Below are 16,265 nucleotides of genomic sequence, written 5' to 3'. Positions count from 1 at the left end.
ATTCAGTAGCAGCAAGTTTTGATAATTCTGTAATTTCTTGGTCAGTAATGGTAGAAGTGGTTCGTTTATCATAGGACGTGATGAGGCACTGTTTGATGGCCTACTCCTTGGATATCTTGCTAGTGAGCAATTCAACAGCAGAGTTAGAGGCTTTTGCAAATGCAAACTCAAACGTTTCCCTAGAACAAGGCATGGTTCAAACTTCATTTGCAAAGGGTTCTTATAGTAGGCCTAAATCCAAGCGATCATAGCTTAGAGCTAATGACATGAAAGTGGCATCAAGTCGTCTAATGCAATCAAGCACATCCTCCTCAGCCAGATCGGCGGGCCAGTGTTAAGAATGATTTCCGCTCATAAGGGGGTCGAAGGCCTGTGGGCGGTTGGGGTTTGATAGAACTAGAGACTTTGACAACAAATAGTTGCGGTTGTGGGTGTTCTTGAGATTGTGGTTGGACCTCTTGAATTAGGGATGGGGTAGTATCAGTGACGTCTGATGGACTGCTGCCTTCGGTATGAATCAGGGAGGTGTGAGATGCTCTATCGGGTGTTGAGTCATGTGACAGTGTTTGTCGTTTGGGCCGATAGGCTTGTTCGACTTTCTTGGGCATATGTGCGGATGAGCTTGATGGATATGGGACTTGGAAGTGCTACAGCTTTTAGCTTTGAGGTTTTATGGGGCTTGGTGTAATTAACCTTGAGGGCGACATGCGAGTAGTGCCTTTGGCTGTGCGAGCCTTAGGGATCCATATCCAAACATTTCCCTCATAGTAGCCTTGCATATGCAAGAGGGTTTTAGGGACCCATCTTGGCTTGATCATCCGTTGATTTCTGTAACTGTGCCTTGGCCTCCTAGGTTCAGAGTTTCTAGTGTTATGAGGACGTGAGCGTCGACTCCTAGGTGGAAGTTGCGGTTGTTTGGGCCTTCATTGAAGCCTAGGATGGGTTGGACCTTAGCCTTTACTGCTGTGAGTGGCGATTCTAGAGATTCTGTGGGTGGTGGCCGAGCACTACCCCCCTCATTAGACTTGGTTGCTAACATCTCTACCGGTGGTCTGGCAAACTTTGACGAGGTCATGCAACCCTTGCTGAAGGCTGTAACAATGCGAATGTTGCCTATGGCGAGGTGGATACATTGCAATTCATAATCGACATTGCAGTGAGTTTGCTTCTTAAAGGTTCGCCCTAGTAGCGATTCCATGCCCGCATCTTCAGCGTTCGGCAACACGTAGAAGATCATTGGTACAGTCTCAGACTCGATAGAAATGGCGGCCCTGCACTTGCTGAGAAGTGTGTATGAGTGGCCCCCATATGGGCTTAATTTGGCATTGGTGGGCTGTAGTGGTGGTTCACCCAGTTGGGTCCAATGATCATTGGTTAAGACATTGAAGTCTAATCCCTCGTTGATCAAACATTGAAAGCGCATGTTCGCTTGGCAGTGATCGTGATGTGTAGGTATGCAGGTTCTACGGCTTCCTCATCCTCATGATCCATTTCAATGATTGTGGCTACTTGTACTTTGACAAGGGGTTCTAACATTGGTGGCTCATGTAGAGGATGCATGGGAGGGTAGTACTTCTTGACACGACTGCCATTGAAGAAGCCTATGCCCTCGCCGTCTAGAGTCTTGAGCTTAACATTGCCAGTCCAACTGATTCCACGAACTTTGAAAGGTCTAAGACCTCTAAGCTTCATTTTCTGCTTATGCCCTTTAACTGAGTACAGGAGTACTAAGTCTCCCTATTTAAAATCATGCTGCTTGACATTCTTGCCAAACCAGCTCTTGCGTCGTGCCTTCTCACATATGAGTACATGAATGGCCAGAAGATGAGTTTTCGAGAGGTGTTCGAGCTCAACTAGGCAATGCGTCCATGCCTCCTTTCCTTCCCATCGTTCTTGAAGTGCTATTCTCAGGCTAGGAACGAAGAACTCTATAGGGAGAATTGCTTCAGTTTCGTAGGTCAACCTAAAGGGAGTCTAGCTGATAGCCATTTTATAAGCTATACGGTAAGCCCACAAGGCTGCCATCACCTTGTTGTCCCAGTCACTGCGCGAAGCAGAGACTACTTTGGTCATGACATTTACAAGAATCTTATTTGTGGATTCCGCCTGGCTGTTTTCTTGAGGTTAGTATGGAGAGGATTTTCAATGGATAATTAGAAAGGTGGATAGAAGATGCGCTATCACTTCGTTGATGAAGCGTGTACCCTGGTCACTGAGTAGTTTGATGGGGCAGTCGAATTGTGAAATCACTTGCTCCCACAAGAACTTAGCAGTCGTTCTAGCATCGTTCTTTCGTGTTGCTCTCGCTTCTACCCATTTTGTTAGGTAGTTTGTGGCTACAATGATGTATTTGGCTTGTGAATACTGTGCAGCTGGGCTGATGGGTCCTATGAAGTCAATTTCCTATTTTTCGAAGGGTTGTTGTGCAATGATTGGGGTCAATTCCATTTGATCCTTGAGAATCGGGACCTTCATCCGCTGACACTCATCACAATGCTTAACGAATCGTGTTGCATCACGAAACAACGTTGGCCACCATAGTTGAGACTGCAGCACCTTGCGAGCTGTCATGTTTTCACAAAAGTGTCCATCAACGATTCCACTATGCGCTTCTGAAAGCACATCGTGCATCTCATGCTCACACATGCATCTATGCAGCAGTCCATCTTGCCCTAGTTGATATAGCTGGCCTACTATCAATTGGTAGGGTTGGATCTTGAGGATGAGTCGCCTAAGTCTTGTCTTGTCTATCAGTCGCTCAGGTAGTCCATGCTCAAGCACTTGGACTACGTCATCTGCCCAATATGGCATTAGATCTACCTTAAAAAAATTTCTCTCATTGGAAAGGCTAAAGAGATGGGTGTCAGGCAATTCATCGGCAATGCCTTCTCCAACGGCCTCTCGCGTGGGGATGCGTGACATACGATCAGCCATGTAGTGCTGTTTTCCTTTCCATATAACCACGGAGAAGTCGAACTCCAAAAGTAGAAGGAGCCACCAAGCTATGCGTCCTGTATAGCGCAAGGTTTATTCACTAGATATAACAAGGCTTGATGGTCCACAAAGAAGGTAAAGGGTGTAGCCAGTAGATAATGCCAGAATTTCTTCACAGCAAACACCATGGCCAAGCCCTCTCTCTCTCTTGTCAAGTAATTCATTTCCATTTCAGTGAGTTGTTTGCTAGCAAAGCTCACTGGGTAGTCCAGGTTCTGTTTGCCAGGTTGGCACAACACTGCCCCCACATCAATTTTTGAGGCATCGATATGCACGTGGAAGGTAATGGTCCAATCTGGGGCTCATAGAATTGGTGCTATGGTTAAAGCCTTCTTCAACTCTTCATATGCTCGTTGGCATGCTTTAGTTATTCAAAGACAATTAGTAGCTTGTATAAAGGTCTGGCAATCAATGCGTAATTCAACACAAACCGCCGATAGTATCCCGTGTGGCCTAAGAAGCATTGAACTCCCTTATAGTTGATTGGGGGCGGAAGATCAACAATAACCCGCCGGACTTTCGAGAAGTCAGTGGGAATGCCGTTCTTGGATACCACGTGCCCTAGGATGCATCCATGCTTCACCCAAAACTGACACTTTAAGGGTTCAAGGAGAGATGATATAGGCGACACCGCTTAAAGACTGCTCGGAGTTTTTCTAAGTGTTCTCTCCAGGTCGAGTGAATGCACAGGTCATCCATGAAGACTTCCAACTCTTTGCGAAGCATGTCTTTAAATATGGTGTACATGAGGCATTTGAAGGTGGCAGGGGCATTAGTCAACTCGAAGGGCATGACTATGTAAGCAAAGACGCCCCACTCAGTGGCGAATGCAATCTTATGCCTGTCGGTAGGGTGCACTTGCACTTGATTGTATTTGGAGAAGCAGTCCAGAAAAATGTAGGCTTCCTTTCCAGCCACTCTTTCAAGCATGTGCTCGGTGTATGGCAATGGATAGTTGTCCCTCTTAGTAGCAACGTTCACCTTCTTGTAATTGACACACACTGTGATTTTTCCGTTCTTCTTCATGACAATGACTATGGGCGATACCCAATCCGTGTGCTCAATTTTGTAAATGAATCTTGCTCTCATCAGCTTGTCAATCTCTTCTTTGACTGCATAAGCATGTTTTGGATTCATAAGATATGGTCGTTGCTACTTGACCGGCATAGCATCTGGCGTCATGGGTATGTTATGAGTTACTACACTCAGATCTACCCCCTAAGCTCTTCTAAGGACCAAGCGAATACGTCTATGTACTCTCACAAGAGAGCGATAAGACTCGTCTCCTCTTTGTCAGTCAGATCATCAGCAATGAAGACTGCTCGGGGTGTCTCCCCTTCTTGGGCTAGGTTCACCTCCTTGACCTTGGCTGGTCCCTCGATCAGTTCACTCATTTTCCCTTGACATTTGGCACCCAACATGATCACTAACCTATCTCCTTTCTTGAATTTCGTAAATCTTTTAGGGAGGTCCTATGGCTTTCTCTGTTCTTCCGTTCGTGTGTCCTTGGGTTGTTTTATCCTTTCCTCTTTCAATTGTTTGCACCTCAAGTGGATGGGTAGGTCCCCCTTGGTGTGTTTGGTCTTGGACGGCCTAGGTATCTCTGGGTCGCTATCTAAACTTACCTCTAACTCAGAGTTGAACTCCCCGTCTTCGCTAGAAGAGGTGGTCTCCCCTGGTGGTCGCAACTTAGAGGGTGACTCTGTCCTAAGCACTGGTGTCATACTGGGTTGGGCTAGGCCTGCTTGATTGAAATCTATGGCCCTTACGTGTTCCAACCATGGGCGATCACAATCGATGTGCATGACCCCTTGCTCAATCTTGAAGGCACTCTTTTTCTGTGGCTTGGAGTCTACCCTTATTTGTTATATTTCCCATCCTTGAGTGTCATATTCTACGGTATCCATCTCACCCTCGCTTTCGTCATTAAAGGATTGGTAGTCTTTGTATTCGTCATTGGAGTCCTCTTTGTTAGATTGCTCGTCGTCTCCTAGGTCTTGGTATATCCCTTATCTTTGATCAGGGATTAGGGCCTAGTTGTATATGAGGTTCAAGTCATGCACCCCGGTCCACTGCCACTTGGATTCATCTAAGAGATCTTGGAGTGGTTTGAAGTTTGCTACTGGATTGCCGGCTAGCTTGCCCGTAAAATATTCCAGAATCTCTTGGAGTTGTCTCTTGTTATTGGGCACTTGGAAGGTGACAGGTTTAAGTCTCCCCTGAAGGGTTCCTACCATCATGCAAACTGGTACGGAGGGTGCATCTTTAGACTTACCGATTATCTTGATGGCTGCTCGTATGCCTCAGGATTTGAGAATGGTAGGTCGATTGTAGCAAGAATATGCATCCAATCTCGCTCATCTTCTGGGCATGGAATATACTTGGTCAAGGTCCATAGGACTTCTTGACTTGAGCATTCCCTTTAAGCATCGCAGAGATGGCATCCAAGTCGACTGGTGAGGTCTTCCAGGTGTCCATGTCTACCCTCACAGCATCTGTTCTATTGCCAAGGAAGATTAAGTCATTACATCAATCTTCGATGACTCTGGCATTGCGCATCCAGGGTCGGCCTAATAGGATATCGTAGTCCACACCCTTCATGACTATAAAGTCAACAGAGAACTGGACACCTACGATTTTCACTGGCCAGTTTTTTAGCACCCTGAGTGGTTTCACTCTCATACCATTTGCTAGTTTAACATTGAACTTAGTAGTCTCAACAGCTGGGTTTCCCCAAGTCTGAAGCATTGCGTGGATAAGCACACTAACCCCAGCTCCCATGTCTACGATCTCCTTTCTCGTTGTGTCGCCTAGGGCTAGGACTGGTAAGACTGCATGCATCTTGGTGCCCTCCCAGAAGGCATTAATGTGTAAGGACTTTGGCACAGAGTGTAGCGTTAGAGTTGGTATTTATGTCTCTACATCATGGTCGTGCAGATCAGCATCTTGCTCTCGTGATCCCTCGACCCAATGTTTCAAGACTTGCAAGAGGGTGGGATGCTACTTAATCAGGTCTCCTAGACTTAGCGTCATAGGGGTGGTCACCAGTGTGGTAAGGAGGTCATTGGCTGCTCGTCTCTCTCCTAATCTAGATTGTCCTGGCCACTGATTTGCGGGCCTGCAGCATCAAGAATTGGCCTAAGCAGTACCGCTTGTGGTGCGGTCGCATCCCCCCGACTTTGGTCGAGGGGGTGAGACTGGCATGTTTATGCTGGAGAGATCATCGATCTCGTCCTCTAGAATGGGCTCAGCATCCTTTAGGTGCTCTTGGGCCTCCTTCACCCATTCCTTCACTTTCTCTATGGCTTCTAGTTGGCGCTTTGGATGCGGGTATTTCCCTACCTTAGCACTTCTCTTTTTGGCCATCTTAGGGGCTGAAGTTTCTACCTCTGCATCAATGACCTTCTTTCTAGTAGGCAGAGTAGTAGCACTCTCAATTTTCAGTGCAACCTTAGCTTTGGGACTCTTCTTTCTCTGCTTATGGCTCTTCTTCCCTATTGATGCTGCATCGAGGTTAATAGGCCCTGGTAGTGATATGCTGGCCTGCTTCGTCTGGGCACGAGTCATGACCCGCAATGGGATATGTGTGGCCCTTGTCGTTGTGCGAGATGTAAGGGTATATGTAAGTCTCTTCCTCAGTTGGCTCTTCCACGTAGTGGATTGGAGCATCACTCGGTGGATGGGTTACATAGGGGCGAGGCAGTCTAGGTATGCCTGTAGGGTTTATGTCCACCCTAGGAACAATCGGCTTAACGTTGTTAGTCGCAGGAAGGGTCAACAGGGCTCCCCTTCCAAAGAATGGCTGTGACATGTTCGCTAGGTAGGGATGGCTATATGGTTGCGAGTACGGAAGTCTTCTTGGTAATCTACAATGCGCAACATCGTGACCAAACCTACTGCAGTTAGCACAAGGTCTTGATCTAGGGTCTTGACACTCGATTGGGAAGTGGTTTCTGCCATAGTACACGCATTGGATATGTGGGCGCGTTGGTTGTCTCAACATGACTTGCAGTTTGGCTATCTCCATCTTTACATCAGCCAAGTCCTGGTTTATCTCGGTGGCTTTTCCCTTATCTTGGGTGGTTGGGCCTGATCACTCGCTAGAGGTTGAAGCTCTCTCTGAGCTCCGCAAGTTGGTTTCCTCTGAGTTTAAGCTCCTGGAGCTTCTCTCTTTCAGCTGGTCATTAACTTTGATGGCTTCCTCAAAAACCCTAGCTAGCATGTCTCACTGCAAGCTTGAGTTGCCTGCCAAAGCCTTATATAGTTTCTCATTTCGAATTCCACTGATGAATACAATTGACATTGCTCTTTCGGTTGGTTGTTTGCCCGTAGGGATTCTCTTGAAGAGACTCCTCACATGGGTCACGTAATCGCGTATGTCCTCCTTCTCCTTCTGCTTCACATTCATCAGTTGCACTAGTAGATTGTCGGAGTATCTAGGCTCGGCAAATCTCTTGATGAAGAGATTCTTGAGGCTGTTGAAGTTGGCTCTCTCTGCGGCATCTAAACTCGTATACCAAGTCCTACCCTTGTCACCTAAGCAGAGCCCAAACGCTTGGGAGCGCGTTGAGTCAGGTTGGTGAGGCCGTTGGCTTCGAAGACTTGTTCGAATTGCTGTATGAAACTGTATGGATCGTTGTGGGGTTGGTACTTGTCGAGTTGCTTAGCAATGATTGGGATTTTGGACTGGGTCTTGGAGCCTTGGTTTGCTCCTAATCCTACTAGTAGAGATGTCGCTAGTGCTGCGGCACCTTGCTCTGCTACTGTGTTGTCTAGCAATCGCTTCATGAGAAGCTTGCTCAGCGTTAAGTCTCATTCGAGGCTCTCTCGTGATCAGTTCGGTTTCTATCGGCTAGGTTCAGCACCTGCTATACCTCGCACAATTCTGTGCTTTGCCTTTGGCTCCTAGCCTACTGGTCTCTGTTGTGCTCTACTATGCTTTGCAGTGCCTTGTGGGCTAGCTTCCTCTCCTCTTCTAAGTCTGCGATGATGGCATCTGCTATCCTACCGTGGTGCTCATACCGGGCATAGCTACTCATCAGGTGTGCTGAATCGCCTCTGGGAAGACTCCTAAGTCGAGTTCCTCATTTGACTTGCGGTCTGGGTTTCCTTCTGCCATCATCGTATTCTCATGCTTCACCAAGCTATCGATAAGGTTGAGTAAGTTTGTCAAATCCACCTTCTTGTCATCCCTTGCTTGGTCCTACTTCGTGTGTTGATAGTTTGTCTATGTCCTTGGGGCCTTCTCCTATTGGTGGATTCCTTGAGTTGTTTATCTGAGTGAGTTCCTTGACTTACTAAATACAATCCTCAATTTATCTCCTCTCAATGTGTGTGTTCCTTCCCGTGCACTTGTGCTCAATCAGGCTTTCAGTTTTCCTTAAGTATACTTCAAGTGCGGAAATTCAAGGTGAGTGCGGCAAATAATATCTAAGCGTCCCATGCACTCTCGCTTCGTTTTGGGCCCGATTGGCTTGTCGATCAATTCTCTAGCTATCTTGATAGGGTTTCGGGTTTTCCCGCCACATTGCCTCGCTCGTTCTTGGCCCGGTTAGGGTTTATGACTCAACCGGTTGTCTCTAGGATTCTAGGTCTCACGACAGCCTATGCAAGCTGCTAAGCGGCTGCGCCTTACGATTTTTCCTATTCCTTGCACCAGAATCGAGTTTTGAGCGTTAGGAGGACTCACAACAGGTGGTGCGGCTGAGCTCTATCTAGGTCTGGTCAAAATTTTGGAAAATTTAGAAAGGTCCACACTCAGCCCAACTTGTCCGAATTGCAGGGACCAAATGCCTGATTCGGCCCATCCGAGAGCCAAGGGCCGAATGTAACTAGTCCGAATGTCTAATTTGGCCAGTTTGAGTGTGGTTGTCCGAGGGCCAAGTGGCCAATTGTGTAAGGTGCCCGCCCATCGGCTTTCTAGGCACTCTTTTAGCGGTCTATTGAGAAATGAATCTAAGCGTCTCTGCTCAGCACTCCCAGGGAATGTTCCAAGTTTTGTCCCCTAGAGTTTCTTGAATCCGCCTCGCAACGGAATGTTCACGACCAAACCCACTAGGATCGACCTAAAATTCGGGTTCCTAGTTGTCAAGGTCTCCTAATAGCATTCTAGCTTCGGGTTTTGGACATTCTACTTTACGCAGAGATACCCAATCTGAAGCAGACCCATGCCGCACTTGGTTCAAAGAGAATGGGAAATGAGAGGGATGCGCTGCTCAACCTCTCTGCCCATAGGGCATAGTCCCATTCCGATCCCCTAAAATGGCATGAATCGAGGTTCTATCCTAACAATTTCTAAGGTCGAAGATGGTAAACCTTGTGAGAAGCCTCCTAGCTTTCTGGGACCACCCTGCCGTAGGACCGACCCGTCGGGGGTTCCGCCCACCCGCTTCCCTTAATAGCTTTAGTTTTCTAATTAAGTCCTACCACATTTATGTGTGACACTTGAAGTTAGCTTCATTTATTAAGCCTTTTAGGGAACAGAGTTCGTTCGCATAACTTATAGCACAGACATGAAATTAGAGCAAAGTAATCTATTAACAAACAAGTTCAAACGAGTTCCTTAACTTATCTTCAAGTTAATCTTTGTCTCCCGCCCATACAGGAGAAATTATGTATCGCTTCTGTCCAACAGAAGTATCCCTTCTGCCCTGCAGAAGTAACTGGTCCAATTCACATGGCACCATAAACTCAATCCTTTATCTAGAATAGGATCTCCCAACAATGCCCAGATGTTGGGGACCACGGAGGTCTTCAACTCCATTCTAAACCCAGCAAGGGGTGTCCAGAGCTCCAACTGACCTGCAAGTTGTCTAGGAGCGAAACATCATTCCCGTGGTTGGCCTTTTCATCACAACCTTCGGCCCATGAATGAATCGAGCAGTGCTCTCTCGGGTTAATCGGCGGTGCTATCATGGAGGTGATCCACCCGTATCCTTCCTTAATTAAATCCTTTAAGAATCAAGCACAAATAAGCATTCAGCCCTAATATCATTCTCCAAGAATACATTCCCTTATTCCCATGGCAACTTGTCATCACAGACCCTTGCCATGCATTTACTATAAATCACAAGCACTTGGAATAATCATCCAAACAACAACTAACAACCAGTTGAATGTAAAATCATTTACGATGTTGTTTGATCAACCAACAAAACCAATTGCATTCTTTCCATCCAATGCAAGAATAGATGATATAATATTTCCATCATATATTTGCTCTCCCCCTTGGGATCTAAGAGCAATACTATGCAAAAATTGTTTCTTAACACTTCCTTCCTTCGGCTAGGGCATATGTTAAGGGTTCAAACACTTTTCATGATGTAAGTTCTATAGGTCACTTACCTTGATTGATAACCCAACCCTGGATTTGGATTGGCAAAAGTCATCGTTATGGGACGGATCTCAAGACATCTTAGTTTTAACCCTTATGATTAATTTCTTGTACTAGTTTTTAGTCAAGTCATGAGGCAACTAGAAAATTATCCTCATATATCAAACATGTTATAGGCATAACGTGTAAATACTTGATAGGATAAGTGCGAGATGATCTCAAGTAATTAGACTCCAACATGCCTTGCATTGAGCTAGAATCTAGTTTTTCTTAATATTTGGGCTCTTAGGCTAAGTACTTTTGAAGTATCTAAACTTTAAACTAGTACTTTCTATTCATGAATCTCAATGTCAAATTCTTTTAGAAATTATGCTATTTGTAACCCTTGACTATACTTTAATCTAGCACTTGTATGCACAATCTTTTAATGTCATTCTTTTGACGACTATGCCATTCATAACCCTTGACTAATTCTTCCTTGTAATTGCTCTACCAACAAATAAGTCATATGTAACTAGGTGCAATTATCTTCCCTTGATATATGCACTTCACAAACTTCCTCTTTCGAGTAGGTGAGATGAAATTTATCATTTCCCATGACCTATACTCATGCATCGTAGTATGGGGCCTAACATATCTCATACGAGAATCAAAGCAAGCATCTATCAATTTGAAAATACATTACTTACGACCGGAACCGCAATTGGATTGATAGTGATGCCTTTGCCTGAAGCCTTATTGCTGGTTGCAGGATTGTCATCCACATGTAACATTCTTCGCTTGGAGGCCATCATCCGCAGGTAGACTCAAGAGATTAAGAAGGTGGAATAGATTCAAGATGGGAGAGTGTAAGAGAAGATGGTTAAGTAGAGGATCGAGATAGAGGGAATTGAGCTAATTCTCTTCCTTGCAGCCTCTCGAGGTGACTCTTCTCTCTCTCTCTCTCTCTCTCTCAAGCTCTCTTTCAAGCTCTTTCTCACAATCTCTTGGAGGGGTATCCTTCTCTCTACCTCTCTCTCGCAGTCTCTCGGGGTCCCCTTATGCTTCCTTATGCCTCTCCCATGCCTCATATTTATAGTGAATTAGAGAAGAGGGCTTGTGGTTGAGAAGTGGAGCTCTTTGTGGAGGGGGATCTTGGAAAGATCAGTGATGTGATGCTCAGATCATAAATCTGATAGTTCCATTGGCTCCGAAAGGGCGGTAAAACTCCAAGACACTTGGTTAGAAAGCTCTTAGTTCACTCCTTCTTCTTTTCTCTGTTCAAAGTGTTGTTCACTGCCTGTGTACTGCGATCACGGTGCGTGCGATTTCATAAATCCTCTCTTTATTTTTTTCTTTTTATAAAATCTCCAAACTAACTAAAATATTAATTGTCTTTTCTTTTAAATGACATCCAGTTCTAAAAATCTCCATATCCTTAAAAAAAAGAGAGGATAATATCTAAAGTATCTAAAATATACTAGTTTTGCCCAAAATCTAATATTTTTGGACCATCCAAACTATACACATTAACCTAGTGATTAATATAACTCATAAGTCCTGTTCACTTTGTAATTTACGTGAAGGGTGGCTATGGTCCTTTTCAATCCAAGAAAAATATCAGATTTACGACTCTTGATTTTTCTAAATAAAATATTTTAATTAAATAAAAACCTTAATTATTAATGTTAATTAGTTTTTACCCTAATTAGTCTTTAGTTAGTAACCTTACTAACTTATTAATTGACTAACTAACTTTCGAACTAACCAACTAACTTTTATTGTGCGGAGATATTATAGAGTGGGCCAAGGGCCAAGTCAGGTGGGCCGAGAATCAAGTGGTGAGTTCGGCCGGGCCGAATGTCAACTTGTCCAAGTGGGGTTGGGCTGAGTCGGCAAGGCCGAGGGCCAAATTCCAAAGTTGGTTCGAATGGTCGATTCGGACGGGCCGAGCGATAGGTGTCCGAGTTAGATGGTGGGCTGAGGGACGATTTTGGGACTCGGCCTAGAATTGTTGTCACTCGGACGGGCCGAATAGGGTTTTGGGGTCAGGTCGGTTGAAAGACAAAGGGCCGAAGGTCGATTTTGGGACTCGGCCCAGAAGCCGGCCACTCGGATGGACCGAGTTGTGCACGACGCGACAACGTTGAGGCGATTTTAATCAATACATGATGATTTAGCTAATCATTTCATGCACAACCTTCCAGATCACAACTAGGGTGCAAGGGGAAGCGATTAATATATCTGAAGCTATCGGTAGGCTCTCCGACAGCAAGATCTAATCGATTCTCTACGGGCTCTCTCTCTCTCTCTCTCACTCACTCATTGCAAGGGTTGCAAATGAGCTCTCCCTTGGCCTCTTGGCTCTTAAACCCCTTCCAAGGTAAGGTTTGGATGCTCCCAATCACTCATTGTTGACATTAAGCATCCCAAGTAATCTTTTTGCCATTTTTAAACATGATTTGCGCCCTGTTTTGCCCTGTTTTGCAATGGTAAATCCTACCCTTTTTCGATTCGATTTCCTAGTCCTAACCTATGCTAAATGCAATAAGAATCAAAAGCAAAAAATTGAAATGATTTCTCCATGTTTTCCAATCATCAAACAAACAAAATAACCCAAAATACTTACTTTCTTCGAAGATTAAAAAAAACCCAACTTCCTACCTATCTCAAGCTCTGGTTTGGGGATGAATCCCTTACTTCAATGCTCAATATGAGGCATGCAAGTGCTCAAGCTTGAATCCGTTAGTCCCAGCAACACGGAACCAAAATGTGGGAGCTTTCGCTCAACTGCCAAGACCCACGAACCACTTATTGTTTCAAGTGTTCCAAGTGAGCTCTAATGGCTATCTCTCACCTAGCCGATGTGCCATCAATCCTACGAGTGTAGTGAGCTTACCTTGATGCAAAAATGAGTTTCCTCCTCTCTCGCACACACCAGTAGCTCCACGATCCTAAATGCTAGCTCAAGCATCCTCAAGCCTCCTCCATCTCCAAGCTCTATCCACCATAGCCGCACGTGCGAGAAAAGAGAAGAGAAGAGAAGAGAAGAGTAGATGGTGAAGAGTTTCACCCTCTTGATCCCCTACTCCCACACACTCACTCCCTCACACTCTCACACTCCCTCTCTCAAGAGCACACACAAGAAAGGAGAAGAGAAGAAGAGAAGAAGAAGAGAACTCTTGTAGCCACACACTAAAGAATGAGCTCTCATTCACTTTTTGGATTTTATATACAAAACCCTAAATTCCCATGGGCACCCATCCCTTTTGTTACATGACTGACCGTTGTGGCAAGGCCCTTTCTCTATTTCCCTCTTCTAGCCTTATACCTCTGGCCTACACCTGTCTAATATTTTATATTTGGCACAGGAGGGAGCCTAGCGCTCTTTTACAAGAGTTTTTAGAGCTTTTTGAGGCGCCTTTCATTTAAAATTGCACTTTTTGCCCCAGCTTAGCTTTAGAGGCAGCCTGCATATCTTTGCTCTTTTTCCATCTTTCATTCACTTTTTCCTTCCTTTTTTCGCCATCTTTCCCTGCCATCTCGACTTGGGTTAACAACATGATGGGGTAGTTACATAAATGTGAAATCCCCAATATTGCAAGGAAGAATTTGGTAAGGTTGTTTAAAGTAAATGTAAAGGGGCAAAAAGCTACAACTCAAGTCAGAGCTAAATCAAGTTAAAAGAGGAAATTTATCCATCAATGACTATACATTCAAGATCAAAAGTATTGTGAAAGTTCTTGATCTATTAGTGTAGCCATAGTTTGATGATAACATTGTGCATATATACCTAGATGGACCTAATGATGAGTATAAGAGTTCCAATTCTCTATGAATACTAGGAATGATATCTATGACTTTGCAGATTTGATTTTCATATTGATACTTGGGGGAAGAAATCTTAGCTACAATTCTTCTTATCAAAGTAAAAACAAGTTTTAATATTGTTTTACTCTACCAAAGAGCTAGAGATCATAGCCAGGAGCAAGGCAATGGTTGTGGTCAAAGTTATGATGCACAACAAAATGGGAGAGGACAATCCTTGTGAAACATGCGGGATCTAGGACATGGCAGTGAGTTATGGTGGATGGAAGGAGAAGAGTGGACTCATGATGGAGAAGACAAAGACACTGTTTGTTACACAAGTGAATTAGGTTCCAAGATTGAGACTTGGACTCATAAGCACAATCTTGTGTATGTGGACAATGACACTGACACTTTACTGAGAAGAAAAGAGTACTATCATTGCATTAAGAAAAGGAAGCAAGTACAATGCTTTATAGGAAAGTAGGAAACTGCAGTAGGCACCACTGTGCATATGGGATAGGTAAGCCTGCATGTCCTTGGCCCTGAAGCTCCATACAAAGAGGCTGTTAGTGAGTGTGATTGCTGAATCTCAACACCCCTCCTCAATCACAACTAGAAAGGCACAAAGTGTGTAGAGGCTATAATGAGAACCACCTGCAAAGTGTGGGCACACCACAAACATGGTAGACACCAGAGGCTGTCACAGAAAAGGCTAAGTGTGGGCACCAAAACATGATGGACATCCAGAGACTGTAACAGGGGCCTCACAAAGTGTACAGGGACTGTAATGCCAAGTTACATAAGGAGTTTATAAAGCTTATGGTAGGAAGCATTAGGGCAAGGAAATACAAGGCTTTTAAAACAGTCTATCAGAGTAATGAGAGTAGAAGGACTGATGAGTCTTGTCCTTCCAATCCTGGTGGTCTTCATCTTCATCTTCTTCTTCATCTTTTGGTCCATGGTCTTCTTCTTCTTTCACAGTTGCAAGATAGGCCTTTTGGGACCTCTTTCTAGCATGATAGAACTTCTCAGTGTGTCCGGTCCTTTTGCAGAAGTCACAAAAGAGCGGTTCCTTTTTACCTTTGTATCTGTTGTTTACATATAACATTTGTTCATCCTTTGAAGTGCTAGGATCTTCTTTGCTTTTAAGTTTTTTTTCTTCCTCTAGCAGAGAGGCTTTAATATCAACAAGTTGAGGATCAGGCATATTGGTTAGAGTGGTTGATACATTATCATAGGCAGGAGGCAAACTTTTTAACAAGACACCAATACAAACATCTTCATCCATTTTTAGCTTTATTCCTGCAAGTTGTGTAAGCAGGCTTTCCATGTAGTTCAAATGGGATGCCAGGGATGTATGAGGCTTTATATCAAGTCGGAAAAATTCAATCAATAGACCATACTTAGATGACTTTGACTGTGCACCAAATAAGGTATCCAATTTATCCCAAGTGTCATGGGACGAGTCACAGGCATCCAGATGATGGATGTAGCTGTCTTCCAATTCCAGTTTGATGATGGCTTGTGCCTTGTCATCATTCTTCTGCCAAGTAATTGCAAGGTCCGCATCTCGAGGTTTCTTCTGTTTGCCATTTGTGATGGCCCAAAGACCCTTCTTCATCAGGATGAGCTTGATGCGGGTTTGCCAAGTGTGAAACCCGACTCCTTTGAATCGAGCATTCGGAGAGTCTTTTCCCATGTTGAGGTTGCAAGATTAGCAGCAAATCAACTCCAGAATTCTGAGATTTTATCAGTAGAAGAGCAGATTACAATGTGTCAAGAGACACAGGTAATGGTAGTGTGAAAACACACTATGTCTGTGTTGATGTTGAGCTTGATTCTTCTTGTTTGGAATCGTTCAGTCGTTCTTCAATCTTCTCAGGTCCTTCCCCTCCTTGATTTGATGCTGGGACAATGGATTAGAGTGGGCTTTAGCTTGGTTTAGTGTCAGGAGTGAGAAAATAAGGAAAAAAGAAGCTTGAGAGGTTTTGGCTATGGTGGAATTAGGGTTTCTGAGACAGGGGCCTAGTTTTTTCCAGATTGCAGGACTTGTAGTTGATCATTTTAAAAAAATTTTACATGTCTAGGAAGCTTATGTCAAGGGCTATCAAAGCCCCATGGAAATCATCTAGATCGCGGACAGCACGGC

This window comes from Lygodium microphyllum, chromosome 13 (genome assembly GCF_053477565.2).
Source record: "Lygodium microphyllum isolate KBCC chromosome 13, Lygodium_microphyllum_v1.1.10, whole genome shotgun sequence".
Lineage (NCBI taxonomy): Eukaryota > Viridiplantae > Streptophyta > Polypodiopsida > Schizaeales > Lygodiaceae > Lygodium > Lygodium microphyllum.
The sequence above is the reverse complement of the archived record's forward strand: the minus strand, read 5'-3'. Positions refer to the sequence as shown.